The sequence below is a fragment of the Macaca nemestrina genome, chromosome 9 (assembly GCF_043159975.1).
Source record: "Macaca nemestrina isolate mMacNem1 chromosome 9, mMacNem.hap1, whole genome shotgun sequence".
NCBI lineage: Eukaryota > Metazoa > Chordata > Mammalia > Primates > Cercopithecidae > Macaca > Macaca nemestrina.
Genome location: NC_092133.1, coordinates 134,162,851 through 134,188,174, shown reverse-complemented (window position 1 = coordinate 134,188,174; position 25,324 = coordinate 134,162,851). Strand labels below are relative to the sequence as shown.

The window sequence follows — 25,324 nt, the reverse complement described above, 5'->3', positions numbered from 1 at the left end:
CACCAACTGCTTCCACTGTGCACCTGGAAAAGTGCAGACATTCAATGCCGCCTGTGAAAGCAGCTGGGAGGGAGGCTATACCCTTCAAAGTCACATGGGTAGAGATGCCCAAGGCCACAGGAGCCCATCTCCCACATCAGTGTGACATGGATATGAAACATGGAGTCAAAGAACATCACTTTGGAGCTTTGAGATTTGACTCTCACTGAATTTCAGACTTTTATAGGACCTTCAGCCCCTTCATTTTGGCCAGTTACCCCTATTTGAAATGGGTATATTTATCCAATGCCTGTACTTCCATTGGATCTAGGTAGTAACTAGCTTGATTTTGATTTTACAGGCTCATAGGTGGACAGGACTTGCCTTGTCTCAGATAAAACTTTGGACTGTGGAGTTTTGAGTTAATATTGAAATGAGTTAAGACTTTGGGGGACTGTTGGGAAGGCATGATTGGTTTTGAAATGTGATAACATCAGATTTGGGAAGGACCAGGGGAAGAATGATATGATTTGACTGTGTCCCCACCCAAATCTCATCTTGAATTGTAGCTCCCACAATTCCCACATGTCAAGGGGGAGAAACAGTGGGAGGTAATTGAATCATGGAGGCGGGACTCTCCCATGCTGTTCTCGTGAGAGTGAATAAGTCTCACAAGATCTGATGGTTTTATAAAGAGGTGTTCCCCCGCACAAATTCTCTCTCTTTGCCTGCCACCATCCATGTAAGATATGACTTGCTCCTCCTTGCCTTCTGCCATGATTGTGAGGCCTCGCCAGTCATGTGGAACTGTGAGTTCACTAAACCTCCTTCTTTTATAAACTACACAGTCTTGGGTATGCCTTTATCAGCAGCATGAGAACAGCCTAATACATGAAGGAAAGATGGAAGAGCATTCAAAGACAGTAGCATGTAGAAAAGCCCTTTGACATCACTGAAAATTGCAATGGAAGGCTGTAATTCCTGGAGAATAAACTGTCACATAAAACACAGTACTAAATAAAGCCACAACACAAATAGAAATACGCATGCAGGGCCTGCCTGTCCCTGTTTAGAAACTTTATCTTAATCCTACAATCACCGGAATGACATTAAAGGGATTTTAAGCCTGTGGTTTCCCTTTTGGAAAGATACATTGGCTACTCCCTGTAGAGTGAGTTAATACTTCCCTATATGCAACATTGTGGACTAGATATTGTAAATACCCTCTAAAGTATGCATAACACTAAAACATAGCTAAACTTACAGAAAGAAATACAAACTCTAGGTTTTAAATAAGTGACAAGGTAAACTGAAAATCAGTGTAACAAGCTCACACTGATGATACACCTTCTTAGAAAGATTTACTGTTATGTGTAACCTATAGGTTGAATTTTAATGACTTATTGGGAGAGGGAGATAGGAAATTAATTATCATGTCTTTGCATGATTCAAATAAGAAATTTAAAAGTAACTAGAAAATATGTAAATAAATAATGAAATGCTCCTTATCAAATTGCTCTAAACTTCAAATTTTTTATCTTTTAGCTAACCTCCTGCTAAAATCAAATGGTTAAGTTATATAAAATAAACACACATACACACTCACACTCATACTCATTCACACACACACACACACACACACAAAAATATATATTCCTTAGAAATTTACCAAGGATTCACATTGTGAGTGTCCAAGGTTCTGAAAAGAAAGGAGACTCTTTGATGGATGCCCAACATCCGAGGCTGATTCTTCCCCGAAGGCATTTGGTGATTCTTAAGCAGTGCATAGGGAGCAGCTCAGCAGCCTTTATGAGGCAGCATTTCTTACCCCCTCACACTAACTCCAGCTCCATCTTACAGAAGCTGTATTCCAGGAAAGAATGGCTCCCTTTCTTCTCTCAGCCTACACTCATAAGGTGAAGCTCTACCCCAGGAGTAGAAGGCAGAGAACGCTGGACCACAATTACCCTTGCCTCAGCTTACTTAAAGAATGGAGGCCCCATGCCATGAGTGGTGAGCCATGAAGCCCAGAGGCTCCAGTAACCTGCTTGTATGGCACAGATGTCATTCTCAAAGAAGATATTATCTTTTAAATATCCAATTTTCAACAAAAATTATGAAACATGCAATGAAATGACAAAGTGTAACTTACATAGTGAAATAAAGAATGATAGGCAATAGGAACTGCCTTTGAGCAGCTATTATAAGTATGTTAAAAGAACTAAAGAAGTCAGGTTTAAAGAAGTAAAGAAGATATAATGACAATGTCTCCTCAAATAAAGAATATTAATAAAGAGATAGTTTTTTTTTTTTAAAAAGGGGAAATATATAGAACCTCAGAGAAATATGAGACACCATTAAGTACATATACATGTCATGGGAATACCAGCAGTAGAGAAGTGAGAGAAAGTAGAACAAAATTATTCAAATACATAATGGATAAGAAAATTAATATACAAATTTTTATTAAAATAATTGTTAAATATTCATTAATTTTAAAATTATTTATTAAAATAAATTTGTGTATTAATTATGCATTAATTATTTATTGAGTTAAGAAACTCAACTAATTAACTGTAAGCAGAAAAAATCCAAAGATACACGCAGATACACCCTGATAAAAATGTTGAAGGCCAATGATGAGAAAATCTGAAAAAGAGCAGGAGAAAAATGACATGAAAAAGTCAGTCCCAGCAAGATTAGTAAATTTCTCATAAGAAACTATGAAGAACAAAATGCAGTGGGATGATATCTTCCAAGGGCTTTAGGAAGAAGGAGTAGAGAGTGGGGAAGAATTGTCACCTCAGCCCAGAATCTCATATGCAGCAAATTCTCTTTAAAAAGTGAAAAAATAAACAGAGATTTCATTGCTAACAGACTAACTTTACAATAAATACTAAATGAAGTTCTTCAGGCTGAACAAGTGACCCTAGAAAGTAATTTGCCTCTGACCAGCTATTACAAATATGTTAAATATTTGAATGTTAAATAAATATATATATACTTATATACACATACATGCACACATACACAGACATACACACACATACACAGAGTGCTGGCAACAGTAATTGTGTAGGTAATTTAAAACACTGTTAGCTATGTATTTCTTACCCTTTCTTCTCTTACCTGATTTAAAAAGCAATTATATAGCATGATATGTATATCATTGTATTGTTGGGCCTAAAACCTACAGCTATCTAATACATTTGCCAAGAACAGAACAAAGGAGGTGGGTACAAGCAAAGTTGTATTTGAGTAAGGAAATGACATGATATAACTAGAATTCACAGGAACAAATACATAGAACTGGTAACCTTTTTCTAATATAAATTCTATAAATACATGCTTTCTCTCCTTTCTTCTCTCAATCTCTTTAAAGACCTATAATTATCTAAAGTAAAATTACAATAATGTACTTTATTTATAATATACAGATGTAGTATGCATTAAAAAATAGCACAGAAAAGTTTAAAAGAAAATAGAAATAACGCTCATAGGCCTCACTGGAATTCAGTTGGTATAACTCTGAAGTAGATTTTGATAAGAAACTAGAATAAGTCCTAAGAGAAGGAACCTTAGAAAAAGAAAATTTTTAAAATATGGTGAATAAATTATTTACAAGTTAAAATGCTATTTACACTTAATGCAAAAAAACCAGTAATACAGACAGAGGAACATAAAAAGACATGTGATATGTAAAAAAACAGAGTAAAACGACAGATGTAAATCCAAATCTATCAATAATAACACTATATTAGATTAAAATATGATTCTAGATTATGTAGATTAGATTATAATTATCTCTACAATCGATAATTCTGTGAAAATGTCAACAAAATTCATAAAACTTTAGCTAGATTGTCCAATAAAGATGGATAAAAGGCGCAGTTACTAGAATCAAAAATAACAGAGAAACTATAACTCCTGACCATGCAAAAATAAAAATGACCATAAGAGAATACAATGGACATGAAATGAAATAAAAGATGAAAATTATAGAAATAAAAACTACTAACACTAACTCAAAATGAAATAGAAAATCTGAACACAAACAAAGATTAAACAGTAATTTTTAAAACTTTCACAATGAAAAATTCAGGCCCAGATCACTCAGTGGCAAATTATACAACATATTTAAAAAATAGGTTCGGAGGTGACTGGGTGTGGTGGCTCACACCAGTAATCCCTGCACTATGGGAGGTTGAGGAGGGCTGATCGCTTGAGGTCAGGAGTCCAAGACCAGCTTGGCCAATATGGTGAAACTCCATCTCTACTGAAAATACAAAAATTAGCTGGGTGTGATGGTGCATGCCTGTAATCCCAGCTACTTGGGAGGCTGAGGCATGAGAATTGTTTGAACCCAGAAGGTGGAGGTTGCAGCGAGCAGACACTGCACCACTGCACTCTAGCCTGAGCAACAGAGCAAGACACGGTATTTAAACAAACAAAAAACTCGTAAAAAATAGATTTGGGGGTACTGTGCAGGTTTTTTACATGGACATACTGCATAATGGTGGGGTTTGGGCTCCTAATATACCCATAACCCAAATAGTGAACATCATACCCACGTTGTACCCAATAGGTAATATTTCAACCCTTACCCCTCTTCTACTCTCTCCTTTTTTGGAGTCCCCAGTGTTTATTATTTTTCTCTGAATGGTCGAAATTTTTTGAAATATTTAAGGAATAATTAATATCAATTATTCAAAAACTGTTCTAAAAACTAGAAGAGGAAATATTTCCCAATTTATTCCATGAGGCCAGTACTTCCTGGCACCAAAACCAGTACCCCCTTGTTTTTCCTTCTCCTTACAAGAAAAGGAAACTGCAGAGCAGTATTTCATTTGAATATAGGTAGGAAAATCCTCAACAAGATCCTAGTAAACTAAATGCAAAAATATGTAGAAGATGAATTACACATCATGAGCAACTGAGATTTCTTCCACGATCACAAGGTTGGTTTAATAACCAAAATCAGTTAACATAATAAACCATATCAATAGAATTAGAGACAAAAACTACATCATCATCCATCTTAATATACGCAGAAAAAGCAACTTGAAAAATTCAATATCCTTGATTAAAAATAATCTCAACAAATTAAATATAAAATGGATTTTTTTAAATTTTAAACTCCATCTATAACAAATCCACACGGAACTTCATACTTGGTGGTGAAAGACTTAAGGCTTTGTCCCTAAATCAGGCATAAGACAAGGATGTATGCCGTTGTCATTTATTTTCAATATTTTATTGGAGGTATTAGCCAGGACTATTGGAAAAGAAAAACAAATAAAATTCACCCACCTCGGAAAAATTAAAATTAAAAGTATCTCTATTTGCAGAGAATATGATATTTTATACAGAAAATCTTAAGCAATCCACTACTATACACTCATATTATATAATATATGATAATAAATTAATTTAGCAAGGTTGCAGGGCACAAGGCCAATATACAAAATAATCAATAGTATTTCCATATACTAGCAATGAATAATCTGAAAATGATAGTAAGAAAATAATTTCATTTACAATAACATCAAAAACTTAAATATTTAGGAAAAGATGTAATAAAAGAAGCAGAAACTTGTACTCCGAAAACTATGAAACACCACTGAAAGAAATCAATGACATCTAAACAAATCTAAATAGAAATAAAATGAATTATTTTATATAATATACTGAATACAATGTACTGAACTGATACAAGAAAATAGATCTGTAATTGTTAAACTATTTGCATCTATAATTGAACATATTCCAATGAAAAATGGTCTAGAATTTTTAAATGTTAGTTCCGTTAAACATCTCAACATCAGAAAAAATATAAGGCCAATTTCACGAAAAATAAAAAAGGGACTCTTCCATAAAACATGTTATGACACTAATATAGGTTTTATTCCATGAGCAGAAAGGAAAATTTTAAGTCAATTTTAATTATGAGGTTAAATATTAATATCAGTTGTAGCAAAACTAAAAATTAGCCAATCCAAGGCAGTTAATATAGAGAAAACATCTAATTAAATGTGGTCTATCAAAGTGATTCATTAATTGGTTTCCATTGGAAAATATTTACATGTTATTCTCACCATATAAACACATAAAATAATGTTTAACCTCAAAAGTAATGAGAGAATTTTAAGCCAGTGATACACCTTCATAAGCAAGAGTCAGTAAGACTGAAAACTGACAAATTTAAGTTATGAAAAAATGAGAATCCATATACTTACAGTGGAAGTATAAATTAGTACAAACTCAATAATCTTTTAGTTAAATATGGTTTAAAGATATGCATATTTTGTGGCCCAAGCAATTTTTCTCCTAAATCTGTGCTACCAGAGAAACTCCTGCAGACCAATACTAGAGATGTGTTTAAGGGATGTTATTAGTAGCTTCAACTATAATAGCAAAAGAGTGAAACAAACTAGGTGTTCACCAACTAGGGGAATAAATTAATAAACTGTGGTGCACTGAAATAGCTTAATAATGTACAGCAATCATTATAATGTACAGCAATCACAAACTAGAAAAATACATGTTTTTCCAGTTACTATGGTTTCATAACATATTTCTATAATACTTAGTGATGTAAAACAATCATTTATCATGCTCTTGGTTTCAATGTGTAAGAATTTAGACAACGCATGGGGGATATGGTTGATCTCTTCTCTACTTCGTCTGATGCCTTAGTTGGAAGACTAGAGGGCTGGGGACCATTATCATCCACAGGCATGCTCACTTACAAGGCCACCGAGGCTGGCTGTCAGCTGATACCTCGGTTACGCTCCATTAGGCCTCTTCATGTAGTCTTGTCACATCACCTACTTTGGTTTCCTCATTTCGCAGTGGCTGGTTTCCCTTAAGCAATTATCCCAATATTGAGGGCAGAATGATTTACTTCAGAAATCACAAAGCATCATTTCTGCTGTATTCTTTTAGTAAGAGCAATCCAAAGTTCCCCACCCAGATTCAGGAGGAGGGGACCCCCAGACATCTCTCAAGAGGAGTATCAAAGTCACATGGTAAGAAAAGCATATAAGATGGAAAAAACTGTCACAGCCATTTAGGAAAACAAAATCTGCCAAACATCTTAATTGGCGCAAAAACAATTTTGAGTGGAAAAAGTAATTTACAGCACAGTATAATTCCACTTATGTAGAGGGTTTAAATATAGCATATATACATATGTATGCATATATTTAAACATGCCCACATATATTTAAAGGAAAACAGGAATGCAATAAAAATGATAAACAAGAAATCAAAGAAGATATTATCTTTGGAAATGTGGGAGGGAGAAATATGCAATTGCGAAGCAATATACAAGAAACCTATAATAATATGCAAATGTTTCATTTCTTAAGATAGGTTTCGCAGGCATTCATTATAGTACATTATTACATGTGGGAGATAAACTCCAAAAGAATTTGAATTTAGTTAGCTATGAGTTATTATGGAAAGGCAAATGCCAAGGATGCATTCTAGGTGTAGCACTTAGGTGATTACATAAGAATGTCCTGCACACATAAAAAAAGATACAGATATTCAATTGGAGGAAGAGAAAAATGTCAATAGCAAATATCGAGGTAAACATAGATAGAAGAACAGAGAGACATATACAGACACAGACATCAGCGTAGTTCATCAACTAAAGCCCTTGGATCAGTCTTCTTTACAGGCAATATGATCCTATAAAGAAATCACCAAATTTCTGGAAGTTATCCTGAGATTTAAAATGCCTGTAGTTGGCAATAATATCATGTGATCATCAAGGTGACCCTGCAAAACTCTGCTCTGATGAGTGTTCAAAGAAATAGAAAGGGCTGATCATTGCTTCAAAAGTGTTTATATAGATAACATGGCTAGTTATTCATGTGTGTCTGTCTGATTTGTAAATAGGTTTCCCCTGACAAAAAATATCTTTTCCAGCACTAAGCGTGTTGCTGGAAATTTCACCTCCACAGATTATTTCTGTTGGGTATGACTCCTGAAATTCACTTTCAAAAGTCTTTCTTTCAAGATGCAGAGGTGGAACAACACTTAGATGGGGCGATTCTTTATCCACATCAGTGTCACAATGGTAGGCACTCAAGAGGAAGGTCACAGAGAAATACTCTTCAACAGGAAAAAACCGAGAATACAAAGACCAGAACAAAACCAAAGGGCACAGATTTCTGACAGAGGAACAGATAAAGATCAAGGCATTTTTCTTTTACAGTTTTTCTAAAGGGAACATGTGCTTAGCAATCTTATCACAGGGTCAACATATATGGCTACAGATATTTAAACATGGCCAGTCCAAATATCTAAATTGAGTTTAGCAGCATGGGAGATGCTATTTCTTAAACATATTTAGTAGTGTGCAAATATGGGATAAAGAGCTTTTTGGAAACCTATTTCAAGTCATATACACAGTTAGAAAAGTGCCCATGGAATATAGAAAGTTATATGAACAACTGTGTTGCTTTAGAAAAAGGGGAAAATGAGTTCAGAATCTATTATGTAGGTCACATATCAGTATTAATTGGTTTCAATGGGGTTTGTGTTAAAAAATAGAATCCATCCTCTTTGGATAATAAAGATATTTCTTCTGTTTACATGTAAACTAGGACAGAGTCCTCTATTGCGGATATAAAAACTGGGCTAAAAAAAGGCTACTCAAAAGAAGACATCTCCAAGTCTTATTTATTTATTATTTAACCTGATGAAAAAGAGAAGAAAAATTTCATAGCTATAGGGAAACAATAAAATAGCAGTGAAGAAAGATACTATCTTCTTCTTACTATCACAGGTTCATGGGTTTTGATAGAGGTATCCCCTCCATAATCATGTTTGCCTTTTGAAATGTATCTTAGTTTGAAAATCTTTAGTCACTAATGTGTGTCTCCCGGGAGGGGGGGCAGGGGAACAAAACTTGAAAAAGATCACTTCCACATAAAGACAACTACAAGTTGGCCAAGTAAACATGAATTAGATGTACAAAAATGTACCACTTTCATAGCATGACACTAAATACGTCTGTCAAAAGTTGTGGCGTGTTGCTGATTATGATTTAATTAGGCTTTAGTTTTACAGGGCTTTCACTTTCAAAAAAGACTGTATGTATATAAAATACTTAGTGTACAACTTTTGCCATTTACACAGGCTTTTCTAAGAAAGAATAAAATACTGGCTGGAAAACGTTTCTTCAGTTATTTCTTGGCAGATTAATCTTCTCTTCAAAGTCCCAATAGTAATTATAATGCCTAATCCCTGAGAACAAGTCATTTCAGGTGGGAAATGGAAGCAGCTTGGGAATTCTTCTATGGGAAGAACCAGATTTCGATTTAAAAAAAAAAATCAACTGTAGTCAGGGCCAGAGTGAAAATTCACAAAGCAAGTAACCTCTTATATGCCCAGTCCTATGTACAGACATACACATGTGTAGGTATGACCCTCCTCCAGCCCTGTGCAGGAGGGGTCTTTGGCAATGCAACACTGCCATCTCCCTTATAAAGTCTCTTCTGTGTGGCAGAGGAGAAGCCAGCAGCTACATTTTCTTGAATTCTTTTCCTGGGATAGTTTGTCACTGAGATGAAAATGTATACATTAGGAAGATGGAAAAGAAGCAGAAACTATCATCCTCAGGAGGCTGTTGCAGACAGATGTGCGAAACTGAGATTCCGGACAGCGTGACCGTGCCCTCCTGGAAGCCACTTGCTAACGGCTGCAGACTGAGGCAGTTAGTGAGAGCTTCTAGGGTTTGTTTGTGTTTTGTTGTTGTTGTTGATGTTGTTTTTTGAGAATTGTAATGACTTCCCAGCATGCTTTGGGGAACTGTTTCAGTGTGTGCAGCTGAATTCTTGGTTGGTGGATCCCCTGCCTTGCAGCACTGGCTTCCATAACCTGCAGAGGCAGCTTCCTTTACTTCTGCTCCTTCAACACTTCCCAAATCATTTCAGTCTCTAATTCTATGTTTACTCTTTTATACTCAAAATACGGTGAATGCTTTCTCTCTTCTTGACAGAACAATTACTTCTACGAGCCCTAGCGAGGATGAATTAAATCTTTCAAGGGTCCTACTCAATCCATGTTAAGATTGAACTAGTTCTCAATATCTACGCACCCCAGGATGAGTATCAGTCAAGAACTTGTAATCAAGTGTGTCTAATATCCCTGAGCACCAAACACACCAGTTTATATTCTCCAGAGTATCACTAGGATTCAATCGTGAACACCAATTTTCTGACTTTCAACGAGATATAAAGGAAGGAAGGGGAAGGCTAACTTTTCCCTGAAAGTAGTTTCTGGAAGTAGCAGCAGTCATAGCAACTGAGGATGCCTGTAAGTGGTGTAGAGCCCAGAAGCATTGGTGGCAGGTACAGCAGCACAATGTAAGTACAAACTTCCTTTTTTTTTTTTTTTTTGAGACAGAGTCTCACTTTGTCACCCCAACTGGAGTACAGTGGTGTGATCTCGGCACACTGCAACCTCCACCTCCCAGGTTCAAGTGATTCTCCCGCCTCAGCCTCCCGAGTAGCTGAGACTATAGGAGCACAAAGCCACACCCAGCTAAGTTTTGTTTTTAGTAGAGATGGGGTTTCACCATGTCAGGCTGGTGTCGAACTCCTGGCCTCAGGTGATCCACCTGCCTCGGCCTCCCAAAGTGCTGAGATTACAGGCGTGAGTCACCGCACCCGGCCCAGACGTCTAATTTTCTAGTATAGGGCTACCAGTGTCAGTCCAACATCAGGACCATAATGTGAATAGTGGCAGTACTATCACAGGCTCACGGGTTCCAGGGACAGCAGCAGCTTCCAGACTTGGGCATAACAACTACCTTTTCTTCTTTACTCCTCAAACTCCCCTCTGTTTCACCGTTTCTTTTTCAATTTTCCCAACATCTTTGCAGAACTCAGTTTAGACTGCCCACCCAAAACCTAATAACCTCTATCTTCCACTACCGTCCCAGTATCGAATTTTTTTAAGGTTTTGTTTTTCACAGACTTGTCCCCCGACCCCTCCACTCTTTGGTTCTTTAATAATTGTAAATTAAATTTGTTCAAGCAGTTATCCAAAAGTATCTGTTGAAAATATATGTGTCCAAATCTATGCTAGGCATTGATGGAAAATCAACATGGAAAGTGCACTCCTGGTTTTCACAGAATAAGGATTGGGAGAGATACAGAAACAACTTGGAAGCACAGCATCTACAAGGCTTTCACTCAGACTTTTGAAAAGAGACTTCACAGCTGACCTGGGAACATATCAGATAGAACTTATTTTCAACTGCATTTGAAAGTGTAAGCTCGAATCCCCACTTTCCAATGACCACAGTTTAGTTTCAGTGGCACAGCAAATAAAACCCTTGCCTGGAGGTTAAAGGTATAAATGAAAATATCTTCTCTTGAATACAGGTGGAAACTATGAATTCATTCTAGCCAATAGAAAATGGCATCCAGGTATGGTGGCTCATGCCTGGAATTCCAGTACTTTGGGAGGCTGATGCGGGCGGATCACCTGAGGTCAGGAGTTCAAGACCAGCCTGGGCAACAAGGTGAAACCCTGTCTCTACTAAAAACACAAAAATTAGCTGGGTGTGGTGGTAGGCACCTGTAATCCCAGCCACTCAGGAGGCTGAGGCAGGAGAATTGCTTGAACCCAGGAGGCAGAGTTTGCAGTGAGCCGAGATCGCACCACTGCACTCCAGCCTAGGCGACACAGCGAGACTTGTTCTCAAAAAAAAAAAAAAAAAAGAAAAAGAAAACAAAATGGCAAAGATAATGTGAAACCACTCTCATGATTAAGTTATATTATATAAGCCTCCACCTTATTAGCAGGCTCACTTTACTGTCTCTTTACTCGTTACTGTCTTTGAAGAGTCAACCTAGCTTGAATCCTACTTATATAAGGAAATGAATTCTGCTAATAGCTGGAGTAAGCTTGGAAACAGAGTTTTCCCTGATTGACCCCCAGGTCTAGCTGGCATCTTGACTGCAGCCTTAAAGAGAAACCAGTTAGATTTCCTTGGATTTATGATCTTGAAGAAACTATGAGATAATGAGTACAATGTTTTAGGTGACAAAGTTGGTGATATTTTGTTTTGCAGCAATAGATAACTAACACACTGGCACAAACTGCGAGTAGAAAACAATCCTTCCCCCCTTGCGTCTGAAAATCCATCTTTTATCAGGAAGAACCTAATAAAAAAGCAGCTGACATGATAGTCTCAGAAATGCACTTGTCAAACTCTTAGTACAAACATCACAGAACAGAGGGTAGGAAAGCAGACTTGAAGCTTAGAATAAGAAAAACAAGCACAGTCTATCTTTAGCTACTCAGCATCTGCATACATTCTTTTACCTGTATTTGAATTCTGAACCATTAAAATAACATTCTGCTTCCAACTCTCAGATAAAACAAACATAATATCATAACATTCTAACACCCCCTATTCACACCTCTCTGGAATCCACAAGTCACAATTCCACTTCAATCATCTATAAGCTGAAGACTAATGACCAAATGATAAAGTTATTACAATCAATATTTCATATAAACTGAAAGGAGAAAGGAGGAGTTAAAAAAAGAGAGAGAGACAAATATTAGTGTAAACATAAGAAGGCAATGTGTATGTCTGCCAGACACTGCACTTCTGTAACTGGTCACAAGGGTATAGTCGATTTTAATTCACTTCTTACAGTCCCCGTTCCATTTTAACTTTACTCTTAGACCCTTGGTCACACATCAGCTGGCAGAAGAAGCTCTTTACCTGGAGATAACCTAACTTTATTCCTGAAAGGTCTGAGTCCTTAGGTGTTCCACCTTTATTGGGTGACTCTGTTGGGGCTTTCTTCACGTTAATTTTTACTTTTGTACATGGAAAAGTTAAGAGACACAAAGAAGAATCCTTCAGTTTGGAACATAATCTTTGTTGCGTACATGGTAGACAAGAAACTCAGTATCTCTTTGGATACTGGGACAAATCATGTCTGCAAGCACAGTAAATGCCTTCTTTGTTATTTCCATTGCATGAGGAGCCCAAATAGCAAGTCACATTCTCAACTTTTAATTCGCTGGAAACATTCCTATGTCCCTGTGATGGAAGAACTTCTCCCCTGAGCAAAAACAACCTTAAAGCAACTTGTGCCTAAATTTTAGAGATAAAAAGAAGAGTTCTATGGTTCAGCTATTGCTGTTGTGAGAGAAGTTACTCTCACACTCACCTGTTGGTTTCTGCGTCTGAGTATACTGGTGGTGGCAGAATCAGCATCACTTATTGCTCTTTAGTTCAGAGCATATCATCATCTTGTAGACTAATGTACCAAACTTGAAGGGAATTGTTTTCCAAATGGTATTCGTAACTGGATCTTCATTATGTCATTTAAACATGCTACCATGCCAGCTATTTCTGAGTGATGGATATAATATGAATGAATTCCATGGGTGTGAACCTTTTGATACATTAATACGGTGAAACAAGTGACTCAATCTAAAATGATGTTGCATGAGCTAACATGATGACTGACGCATCCAAAATATCCAGATATAGGAGGTGCTGACAGAGCATCGTGAACAAGAAAAATAAGACTTATCCAAAATACGAATTTACTCTAATGAGGACACACTGATGAGCATTCTCATAGAACACAAATATCTTCAAACTATAGGCCCAATCCATGAGGTCTGTCCATGTGAGTCTTACCCAGACCTGCTTGTTAAATCTCCTCCTTACCAGTCCCTCATCACCTGGCTCACCAATCATACTCGTGCATCCATACCACTGGCCATCTCTCTGTCCAGACAGTGGAAAAAAACAGATGCATTGCTTAAAGCACTATCTACTCAGAAGACAATCAGAGAGTATCCTCAATGAGGCTAATATCATTGATAAACCATGCCCGAGATTTCCCTTCCTCCATCACATACTCATAGGGAATTTTGTTTGGTCACAGGTGTGTGCTTAGGGGAATAGGCAATGATACAAGACTAGGTGAAATCTAAGCCAATCACTCATGCAAATGATTTTTTGTCAGGGACCCACTAGGTCAGGGACCCAGGCTGGCAGATGCCACTTCAACTCCATCCTGTTTTGCTGCTGCACATTCCCAAACTTATGGCTTGGAGGATTAGGGAAGACACAGTTCATGATGGGCAGCTCAGTTCTCATAGTCATTAGATGTAGCAGAATAATGGACCCTACCGCTCCAATATACCCACTTCCTAATCCAAAGATCCTGTGAATATGTGGTTTATAGCAAACGGGAATTAAGTTTGTAGATGGAATTAAGGTTATCAACTAACCTTGTACAGAATGGTTATCCTGGATTATTCAAGAGGACTAAATGTCATCAAAAGGGTCCTTAGAAGTAGGCAGGGGAGATGTCATTAGGCAAAAATGTTCAGAGAGATGCAAGACCACAAGCCAAGAAATGCTGAGGGAACTCTAGATGATGGAAAAGGCAAGAAAGAGGTTCTCCCCTCTAGCCTCCAGAAATGAACGCAGCCCTACTAACACCTTGATTTTAGGTCCATGAGATCTTTCTCAGATGTCTGACCTACAGAACTGTAGAATAATAAATCTGTGTTGTTTTAAGCCACCAACTTTCTGGTGATTCATTACAGCAGAAATGGATAACTAATAAACTTCTTATTCTATGATGCGACATCATCTACCAGGGCCTGGTTCTAAGCCAGAAGCTGTTTCTTAAAATAAAAATAATTACATTTAGATGAATCAAGAAGCTGTCCATCAGACCTACATGTTTCTGCTTTTATAGATAAAGTAACACTTTACTAGTTTACTCGTCTATTTTATTATTAGATCAGCTTTCTGGAGACAAAAACATTTTGACTGGCATTTGAACCCTGCTGCTTATGACAGGAATCACGCCCATGTTGTTTCTGGTGAATCACATCTGGTCTTTGCCGCTCTAGGATGCTACCAGTCCTGCTGAAAACAGGAAGCCTGTGTCAATTCTGTCAACTCTAACATTATCCACAGCATGTAGAGGAAAACCACCAAAGAGTTTCTCAAGCATGCTAGTCATCTCTTCACTAAGTTATGTATCAATGTATTGGTACCTTAGTCAAGAGTGTCCTCCGGACCCTCAACACGGGATGCAGGGCAAACAAGATTAGTCCACTCCAAGATTTGTATCCCCCTCCTAAAACTACAGATTCTATCTTTTACATCAAAGAAGATGTTTGCTTCTAAACATCATTAAGTACAAAACATTTAAAATATTAAAAATTAAATTAAATGCAGTTGAATCCAGGTTTCAGGCAATCAACTATGGAAACTCTTCAGCTAAGTCCTGGCTCCTTGAGTCAACACATTAGATTCTTGGTAAATGCCTTAACAACGTTTGCATAATCCAGTATTAAAATCCATCTACTTTGGCCTAATACTTGAATCGATTATCATATATATTTCTCAGTTTTAAGGTAATATAAATGAGCAAATATTGCAATTATCTTGGCAAATAAGCCGTCTCTTCCTGGGTTGCACGTCGCACTAATCCTCTTGGGGAATGTTTGGATCTTACTTGAAGTGGATCTAGAGGCAGTGGAAGTGATGGAGGTGGTTCCTGAGGTGACGAGGCCTCCCCTCGAAATGCAGCTGACTCACAGAGATGACTATAAATGTTCACGGAAGCCTTGGTCCTCAGCCAGAAAAGGAGAGGTTACTTTGGCTGGCAAGGGATGCTTAGGGAGATCTGGGAATTAAAGTGCAGGAAGACATAGCTATTCCACTCCTGACTTTTTGCAGTCATTACTTCTATCATGATGGTCAAATCAAGTGGCTAATTGGCTTTTCAAAACTCTACCTGTCCTTCATCCCAAGAAAACATATATGATAATTTATGTATCTGTGGTACTAATGCATAGCACTAATACAGTTATCCCATTTTTCCCACCAGCAAAAGTGTCATTATTAGATCAAAATAATCCAGAGTCCTATGTCTGAAAATCTGTCTTCTAGGACTTCATCTCATAGAAATGAATATATAAAGTCAGGAAACAAAAGCACAGGTAGTATTTCAATGAGGATATTTAATGCAGAGTTAGTTTCAGTGCTCTAGATAAGAGAGGACATTGTCCTATACCAGGGTACTGGCAGTGAAGAGATGAAGTAAATCATTTTTGAAATCTAAGAGATGGTACCTTATAAGAGGCAGGCATGTTGAGAAAGAAATATACAGCAAATAATGAACAAGATTCTGGGTTAAGAAGTTTGTGTAAGAGAGGAGTCTAGATTTCTGGATCAAGTAGTCAGGGGTATGGAAAGCAGATTATCCTTGGGGAAAGAAGAGATGATAAGACATCCAAACAGATATCCAAGAAAAACGTAGAATGGAAACTGAAAGGAAGTCGGAAATGGAAAAATAAAGGGACTCATGGATATGAGTCCCCCAATAGACTCATAAATTATACCTTAAGATAAATATAGCTGTTTTCTAAAAATTAAACTATTATATGAATTAATATCCCATAGTATAGATACACAGTCTCAAAAACCTCTTCGACTATTAAGCCTTACTATTCATTTGAATCCTTCAATAATTATTATATATATTAGAAAAAAATAATTATCAAACAGAAAAATAATTGGTAAGTGCTTGTAAGAAAATAATTGTTAAGGGAATTTAGAAAAGAATGAGAAAGATGGAGGTAAACACTCCAGATATCTATCTGACCACTACACAAACAACAGAGAATTGGCCCATAACCTTCAAGTGTTATATATTGTATATCAAGTCTATCCATGTTATACACGTAAGTACTTTACCCATTTTAGTTATATAAATAGCTCTCATTGTTCTGGTTTATTTCCAATCAACTTTATATTTTTTATTGATGTTTCCATGAATGCACAACTATGTCAAGAAAGTGACTTGTCAAGCAAAGAAATACATCATTGTTCGTATTTCTTAACTACACTTAATACTATTCATTAATACAGTGATTATGGCTCATATAAGCCAGTAATAGGACATGAATATTTTCTCTTTGGGCTGTCAAGAGGAGAATTTTGATGCTTAAATGCTGATGGATGGCTCCTAGATCCAGGTAAATTCATATTTTGGGGTAGCCACTTGAGGGTCAGTCAGCAATCTCTCTGTGGGGAATACTCTGACCTCACCACAAGTAGTTCTTTCAAAAGTTAACAGAAATTGAAATGGTAGATAAGTTTCCCCTTAATATGAATACATTGTAAAAAGAAAAAAAGGACTAGTGATGAGAAAACACATGAAGTAAAAAATACCAGTTATTTATATACAGAGCTGCTACAGGCCCAGGCTGGCAATTTTCTACACACCACTAATTACATTTGCTATGTCTATTAATATTCCCATTATTTTCAACAGTTGGTGCCAAGGTAATGCATTATGAAAATTTATTTTAATGCAAAACATAAAAGGATATCTCTAATAGTATTTTTCTTCATCTCTGGGGCATAGTATATTACATCAAGAAGATACGTCAAATCTGAATGTACCTAAGCCACAGAATTTGAAGTTGAACTTCAGTTCACCTTTAAAACATATCCTCCACCTACATGGCTTAAAACATGGCAATAGTTAGCAAGCACCCTTGGCTCCATCCTCCCACCTACACTAGAGAAAAACTATTTTGCACACAGAGGTCTGAGTGACCCGGTAAATGTTACCTGGCAATTGCTGGGCATTTAGGAAAGAAGAAGAAGAAAGTCACAGAAAATGACCCAGGCACAGTCCCTTTGCCTGTCAAACAAGGAGAGACAAGGATTAAAAATAAAACCTACATCATGTAAGGTTAAGAACTCCTGTTGTGCTAAGAGCTTTTGAAGCCAGAAAATACCAGAGGCTTGAGTTTATCTGGGATAAAAATGAAAGTTCTGACCCAACATTGTTAGTGCCTCACTCCACTTTTGACCACAGCTCCCACAGGTTCTTGCAAGCTGCTTAACCAGGGTTAGAAGGGCAAGGCCAGGGCACAGAAAATGACACTCATTCCATTTAAACATAATTTAATTCTCTGAAGCCTTTTAAAATAGGTTTTTAGAATCAACATCCTTGAGCACTCTGATTGAATGCAGCTATTTTGGGAAATAAAATTGCTGTTATTGCTATTTTCTGTGTGAATTCAAAGAGGCAAAAACCATGTGAGGTGCCTTTTGGCCCTTCTACTCTGTAGTCTCAAATCAAAGCATGGATGAAGTAGGATCTAATATATTTTGTGTTAATGTGCTTCAAGATATGCTAACAACCACTTTGTGTTATAATAATCCAGTATGGTATATCTATTTCTACTCTAATAAATGGGCTCAGTTTAGACTGACCTCTAAAAACCATCTCCATTATCAGTACCTCAGCTCTTCCTCTTATTCAGAGCATGTTAGAAAGTTACAGAAGATACATTAAGTACCTGAGCAGCTGAGTTCAAAGTGTATCCTGAGTACACAACAAATCCTGGGGAATCCAAATCTATCACCGTTTCTTTGTAGACCTCATAAAATGACACCATCATAGTCCCTCTTATAAACCCCAAGTATTAATACCTGAGATAAACTATTCTCGGGCACAAAGCAGTATGTGTTCAGCCAGCGATCACCTAGAACAGATGAATGCTTTGGGGAGCTTGAACTTTGGGAATACATTTCCATGGAATGGGGAATTGAAGGTCTAATAAAGAAAAGTTTGATGAAGTTAGTTAAATAAATGAAATGAAGCTCTGTCATTCCATAGGTCAGAGGATAAGTAAAAACAAAAACCCATCTCTACAGTGGGGCATAGCTGTGAAGAAACTGAGGTGTGCTCTCCACCTCACACTGAAGATAGCCCCCAGATATTTTCATATTTATTTTCATTGAGATAAAAGTTATCAATCCTAAATGTAAAATTTAATGAGTTTTAGCAAATATATACATGTGCTATCATATCAATCAAGATAGAAAACAAGTGCCATTACTACAAAAAGTTTTTCTTCATGTGGCTTCAGTTACAAAGGTGTCAACACCCTAAACAACGAAGGTTCTGATTTCTACCATCGTAGTTTTATCAGCTGTATAATTAATATAAATTTCCTTTACTGTGTGTAGAGTTTGTGTCTGACTTCTTTTGCAGAGTACTTTTTTTTTTTTTTTTTTTAGAGCCATCCTTGTTGTTGGTGTATCAGTTTTCGTTTCTTTTTTATTGCCAAATAACATCCTATTATATAAATATTCCATTGCTTATCTATTTCCTTGGTGTCAAGAACTGGAATGATCTGAGAACTTACTCTCCATGTCAGCTGACAAATTAAACTGCCACAGTTTTTAAAATGCTGACAGAAGACACATAAAGGACCTTTATTGCTCGTGGCAGAACAGGCAGCATGAGCATCACATTTGCATGAGTTGCTCTTGTCCCATCTCCAAGTCCCATGGGCATGATCCCAGGTGTATTCTGCACACACAAAGGATTTGTGTCTTTGTGTCTCAGATGAAGAGCCCCCAAGATTAGAAATCTCTGATCTCTTTTTTTTTTTTTTTTTTTTTTTGAGACGGAGTCTCGCTTTGTCGCCCAGGCTGGAGTGAGTGGCGCGATCTCGGCTCACTACAAGCTCTGCCTCCCGGGTTCCCGCCATTCTCCTGCCTCAGCCTCCCGAGTAGCTGGGACTACAGGCGCCGCCACCATGCCCGGCTAATTTTTTGTATTTTTAGTAGAGACAGGGTTTCACCATGTTAGCAGGATGGTCTCGAACACCTGACCTCGTGATCCGCCCGCCTCGGCCTCCCAAAGTGCTGGGATTACAGGCGTGAGCCACCGTGCCCGGCCCCAGGAATCCCTGATCTTTAATAGGGGTTGCTAGCAAGCCTGCTCAACTTTTGCCTTATAGACCTGTTATCTTCAAAACTTCAGTCAGGTAATAAATCTGCCCTCTGTCCGCCAGGTCCAACACTATTCTCTGCCGAGGATATTGTCTATGTAAACATCCTCGAAAAGACAATGCAGAACAAAAGCCAATTCAAAACACAGAGAAACTCCATGGAGAGCTCTCTCTTAACACCTGGTGATGGACGTTTTGGTTGGTTCCAGTTTGGAATTGGTACATTATTTCCTTAAGATGTTCCATGAATCAATCATGCCATGTGTGAATAAAAACAGTTTGACTTTTCGTGTAAAATGTTTATGCCCTTTTTTTTTCCCTTGCTTATTACACTAGCAAGGGACTATATTGAACAGATGGGTTTAGAGCTGATTCTTCATTATTTTGTTCCCAGTCTTAGTGTAAAGTGTTCAGTATTTCACCATGTGTGATGTCAGCTGCACATTTTTTCATACATACACTTTGTCAGTGGAAAATGTTCCTTCTATTACTAGATTGCTTCATATTTTTATGACGATACATGTTAAATAGATGTTAAATTTTATCAAATATATTATCTGCATCCATTAAGACCATCACATATTTTTTCTCCTTTTTTCTATTAAAATGATAGTGATTAAATTTTGAATATTAAACTTTCTTCTATTTCTAAAATAAATCACACATGAGCATATATATTATCTATTGTTTATATAGCTGGATTTTATTGTTGTTATTTCACTTCGAATTTTTGCAGATCATTTCTTGAAGGTTATTTGTCTTTAATTTTCCTTTCTTAAAATATGTGTGTCAGATTTGTCACCAGAATAACATTGCCCTCTTAAAATGTATTGAAAAGTGTTCCCTCGTCCTTTATTTTCTGAAATAGTTTAAGAGTACAGTGATGCTGTGTTTATTTATTTCTTAAATATTGGATACAGTTAGCAAACTTACCTGGACCTAAGGTAAAATAAGGGTTATAGAGAAATGCAAAAAGGCATTTTATTAAAATTTAATTATTTTAATAGATACAGGGTTTTTAATTTTCTACTTTTTCTTGTGTCAGTTTTGGAAAGTTCTTTCAAAGTATCTGGTCCATTTCATTAAAGTTTTCGAATTTATTTGTATAGAGTTGCTAATAATATTTATTATCTTTTCAGTTCTTTATAATCTGTTTTGTCCATCCTCTATCATTCCTGGTTTTAATAATTTATGATTGCCACTTATTGTCTTCATCAGTTTTGCTAGGTATTTATCACTTTTCTTTAACCTTTTTTAAGGAACAGTGGCTTTCTTAATTTTCTCTATAGTGTATTTCCTTGTTTCTCTTTAATGATTTATTTAGTTCAACATGCTTTTCTTTTTCTAGCTCCTAAAAGTGGAAACTTATATCCTTGATTTAAAATCATTATTCTTTTATAATATAAACATTTAAAGCCATACATTTATTTCTAGGCACTGTTTGGCTGCATAATATGACTTTTGATAAGTTTGTTATTACTTAGTTTAAAATGTTTCCTAGCATTCCATATAAATTAAGTTACAATGTTTTCTAGTCTTCTGGCTCCATCTCATTCACTAAAGTCCAAAATCAATGAAAGAGCTAACAAAACGCAAGACATATATTCCTTCATCAACTCAAAAATTATTTTTCTTCTTTTTCACTTAATTCTATCCTTCTTGACGTTCCTTAAATATGCCAGGAAAGATTTTGCTTCAAGAATTTTGCTCTTGCTATTGTCTTCGCCTGCAATATAATTTGCATTGCTATGGGTTCCCTTCCTTCAAGATATTGCTCCAATATCTCCCTCTCAGTGAGGCTCACCATTGACCATGCCATTTAAAATTTCAGTGCCATGGCTGGGCCCATGTTTGTTTTTTACCAATACATTTCACTATTTTAATTTTCTCTATAACCCTTATTTCTTCTACTATTTCAAATAGCATATTTATTTTTGTTGCTTATTGACTGTCTTCACCCTGAACTGCCTTTACTAGATGTAAATCTCCTTAGAATAGGGATGTTCGTTTATATTTTTCTTCCGACAGCATATAATCAGTGCCTAGAATAGACTCTGGCACATTATAGGGACTGAATAAATATTTTAGAATAAATAACAATGTTCAGTTACAAACTGCTCAAGGTGCTATGGGCAGATGAGTGATTTATAAGGTTAGTGTCAAGTGAGAGGAGAAAAACTGAAATTGCATCACTGAAAGATGCACCTGAATTATGAGTTATGTGTGATCATATTTGATTTTGAATTGTGTTTAGAAGAAAAGCATTTCTAGGCAGAGAGATTGGTATAATCACATCTATGAAGATATGATATGCATAGTATATTTTGAGAAATTTGTTTGTTATTATTAGATATAAAGTGAGTCAGTTTCTAGCAATGCATAATGCTAAAGAGGTAGATTTTAACAACAGCTCTTGAAGTCCTGTGTCCTCTAAAAAGAAGATTGGAACTTATCTTAAAATATTGCCAACAACGTGAATGAAACAAAATTCGAACATGAATATATTTTAGTGATACTAAGGATCTGTGAAAACAAGTAGTGATTATTTTAAAAGTGGTCAGATAAAAATACTACTTACTTCAATAGGATATTAACTAGAAAGACAGTTGACTTCTCAGTGGTAGAAGACCACTGGATGATACAAGACCACTTGTATCCATTTGCTGAAGAATAATAATTGCTAATTTAATATTCTAAACTCAGTGAAATTATCATGTAACATTGAAGGCAAATACGTTCTTAAAAAAAAAAGGTCTGCCACAAATTAGTAAATATCAGGAAAAAATAAATCATTAGAAACTACTGACACTAAAAACATAGTAACAGAATATTATAAAAAGCTCTATGACCATATATCTGAGAATTTAAACAAAATGGAAAGTGTTAGGAAAATCATAGGTTATCAAAACTAAGAAATACAGAATATCTTAATAGTTACATAATCACTAATAATTCAATCAGCAGTCACAATTTTTTTATAAAGAAAACTACAAGCCCAAATTGATTTCTACCAAATCAAATAGAAGAAGAAGGAAGAGGAGAAGGAAGGGGAACAGGAAGAGGACAGGAGGATAAGGAAAGTTTTATAACCTAGATAATAAAAACTGGCAAAAAAACAGAAATGAGAAAAGAATATTATATATTAATACCCCTAAACAGTTTATGTGGTAGTTCTTAAACTTTGAATTTAAGAAATATACCATTCACATTAGCATATAAAAATGAAGAACTTAGGCATAAATCTAACAAAAGGATCTAATAATTTTTAAAAATTGTAACAATTGAGAAAAATAAGAACAAAATAACAAGTTATGTATTGTATTCATGGGTTAAAAAGTTGATACTGTAAAAGTGGTAATTCCTCCTAAATTGTTCAATAGATGTAATGTTATCTTAGTAAAAATGCCTACTTTTATTTGTAGTATCTGCAGATTGATTTAAACTTTATAAAGATTTGCAAAGGCCTAAGAATGGCCCTTTTTTTTTTTTAAATGAAGAATATGGTAAGAGAACTTGCTCTTCTAAACTCTTTAAAGCTGTCATCATAAACAAAACTTTGTATTGTTCCAGGGATAGACAAAAATAAATTAATGGGAAGCTCAGTAAGAGACCTATATAAATACTTGACATATAACAGAGCAGATTAGTAAGGAAATGATGGATTTTTCAATAATTGATGCTGGGACAATTAAGTGTCCAGACAGAAAAAAAAAAAAGAAGAGAAATTGAATCCTCTGTCAAAGATTTAAAATATCTCAAAATAAGTTAAACAGTCAAAATAAAATTTAGAAGACATTCACAATCTCAATCTAGAGAACGGTTTTCTAAAAAGTCACAAAAGCACAAGAAAAATAAATGTCATTCAATTTAATTACATTGAAATTAAATAATCATATTTTAAAAGATATGTAAGAGTGAAAGAAAACATAAAAATAGGTAAATATATTTGTAATACATATAACTAATAAATGACTGGTGTAAAAAATATATAAAAGTCCTAGACCATTACGTGGGAAACAGGAAACATAATTTGCAAAATGAAAAAACATTTAAAAAAGCCTGTGACAAAAAGAAAATTCAAATTACCATTAACATTGCAAAGAGTTTTTACTTACCACTAAAATGCTAATTTTAGAAACCTCTTATGCAGAAGAGTGGGCTGAGTGTAAAAATAAATAAACATAAAAACCACAATAGGAGACAAATAAATGAAAGAATGATGTAAATTAAATTAAACAAAAATACACATGTACACACAATCACAATACCAAGCTTTGTGGAGACCCTGAAATGCTTAGAAATATCCAATACTGACTATGGTATATCTCCTTCACTTTAACCTTCTTTTGCTTTTCTCAGTTAAGTTGTTAAATTTTCTTTTTAATGTCTTACACAACTTTTGTTAGATTTGTGCCTAAGTAATTTATGTTTGCATACTAATGCAAAGGGTATATCTCCTTATACATTTAGAATAATAATAATAAAATTATAAATGTACATTTGCTATGACCCAACAATTTTACTTCTGGGTATGGACCATAAAAAGTAGTTGGACATGTGAACACATGTACAATACATTTGATGCAACAATTGCTGGAAACAACCCTAATATACGATAGCCATAAAGTAGCTAAACGTAGTGTATGTATACATGGAATCCTACTCATCTATGAAAATGAATTACATATATCTAAAAGTGGCAAAAGAAATAAGTTCTAAAAATATATTATTGAGTCAAAAGAAGTAAGTCACAAAAATAATTTCTCCATTTATACAGATAGAGTTTGAAAATAGGCAATATTGAATTATATTATTTAAGGATATATGCAGAGGTTTAAAAACTCACAAAAAATAAAGGAAAGGGTCCCCAAAATCAATAGAGCATTTGCCTCTAGTAGAGAGACAAGAAATGTAGAATAAGAGGGCCACAGGAGAGGGTATTTGGGGCTTTGGGTTGTTCCACTTCTTGCTCTGACTGGTGGTTATGTGAGTATCTGCTTAATAAATCTTATCTAAACTATATATACGTGTCTGAATATATGATATATATTACAGTGAAAAACTCTCAAAGTGAGGTAGCTAACGGCATACATATATATCATCAAGTTCGATAACTGAGGGGCCTTTGCATTATGCTTTACAAAGTGTTGTTCTGAACACTCGACGATGTTGAAACGCAGACACGGCGATGATAAAGTAGTGCAGTAGCGGACCGAGCTCTCTTCTTAACCCCTTTTTCTATCCCTTCAGACATGAAGCCTATGACTAAAGATAACAGAGTAAGATGGGCTGTGTGAGACACACATAAAACAAACATCTCTATGAGCTCTATTCCATTTCCTCTTTTTAGCAAAATGATTATTCTGTGTGAACATTAAACAAGTGCTGGAGGGTGATAAACCAGAAAGTTCTGGGTATATAAAACTCACATTTTCTCAGTCTCTGATTGCTTTATCAGGACGTGTATTTAATGTTTCTGCTTGCAAACAATGAGTGGATAGAAGGC

At 35.8% G+C, this 25,324-nt stretch overlaps 1 long non-coding RNA gene across 3 annotated transcripts in view; it reads right to left on the bottom strand.

Annotated features, from left to right (window-relative positions):
* LOC105494334 (uncharacterized) overlaps positions 1-25,324 on the bottom strand; it is a 636,433-nt gene that overhangs the window by 531,458 nt on the left and 79,651 nt on the right. The window contains exon 1 of one of the 3 annotated variants that reach the window (XR_011608283.1): positions 6,729-6,971. The exons of the other annotated variants lie outside the window; for them this stretch is intronic. This is a non-coding gene — a long non-coding RNA (uncharacterized lncRNA). Of the gene's footprint in view, positions 1-6,728; positions 6,972-25,324 lie in introns of those variants that run through there. 3 annotated transcript variants of the gene reach the window in all.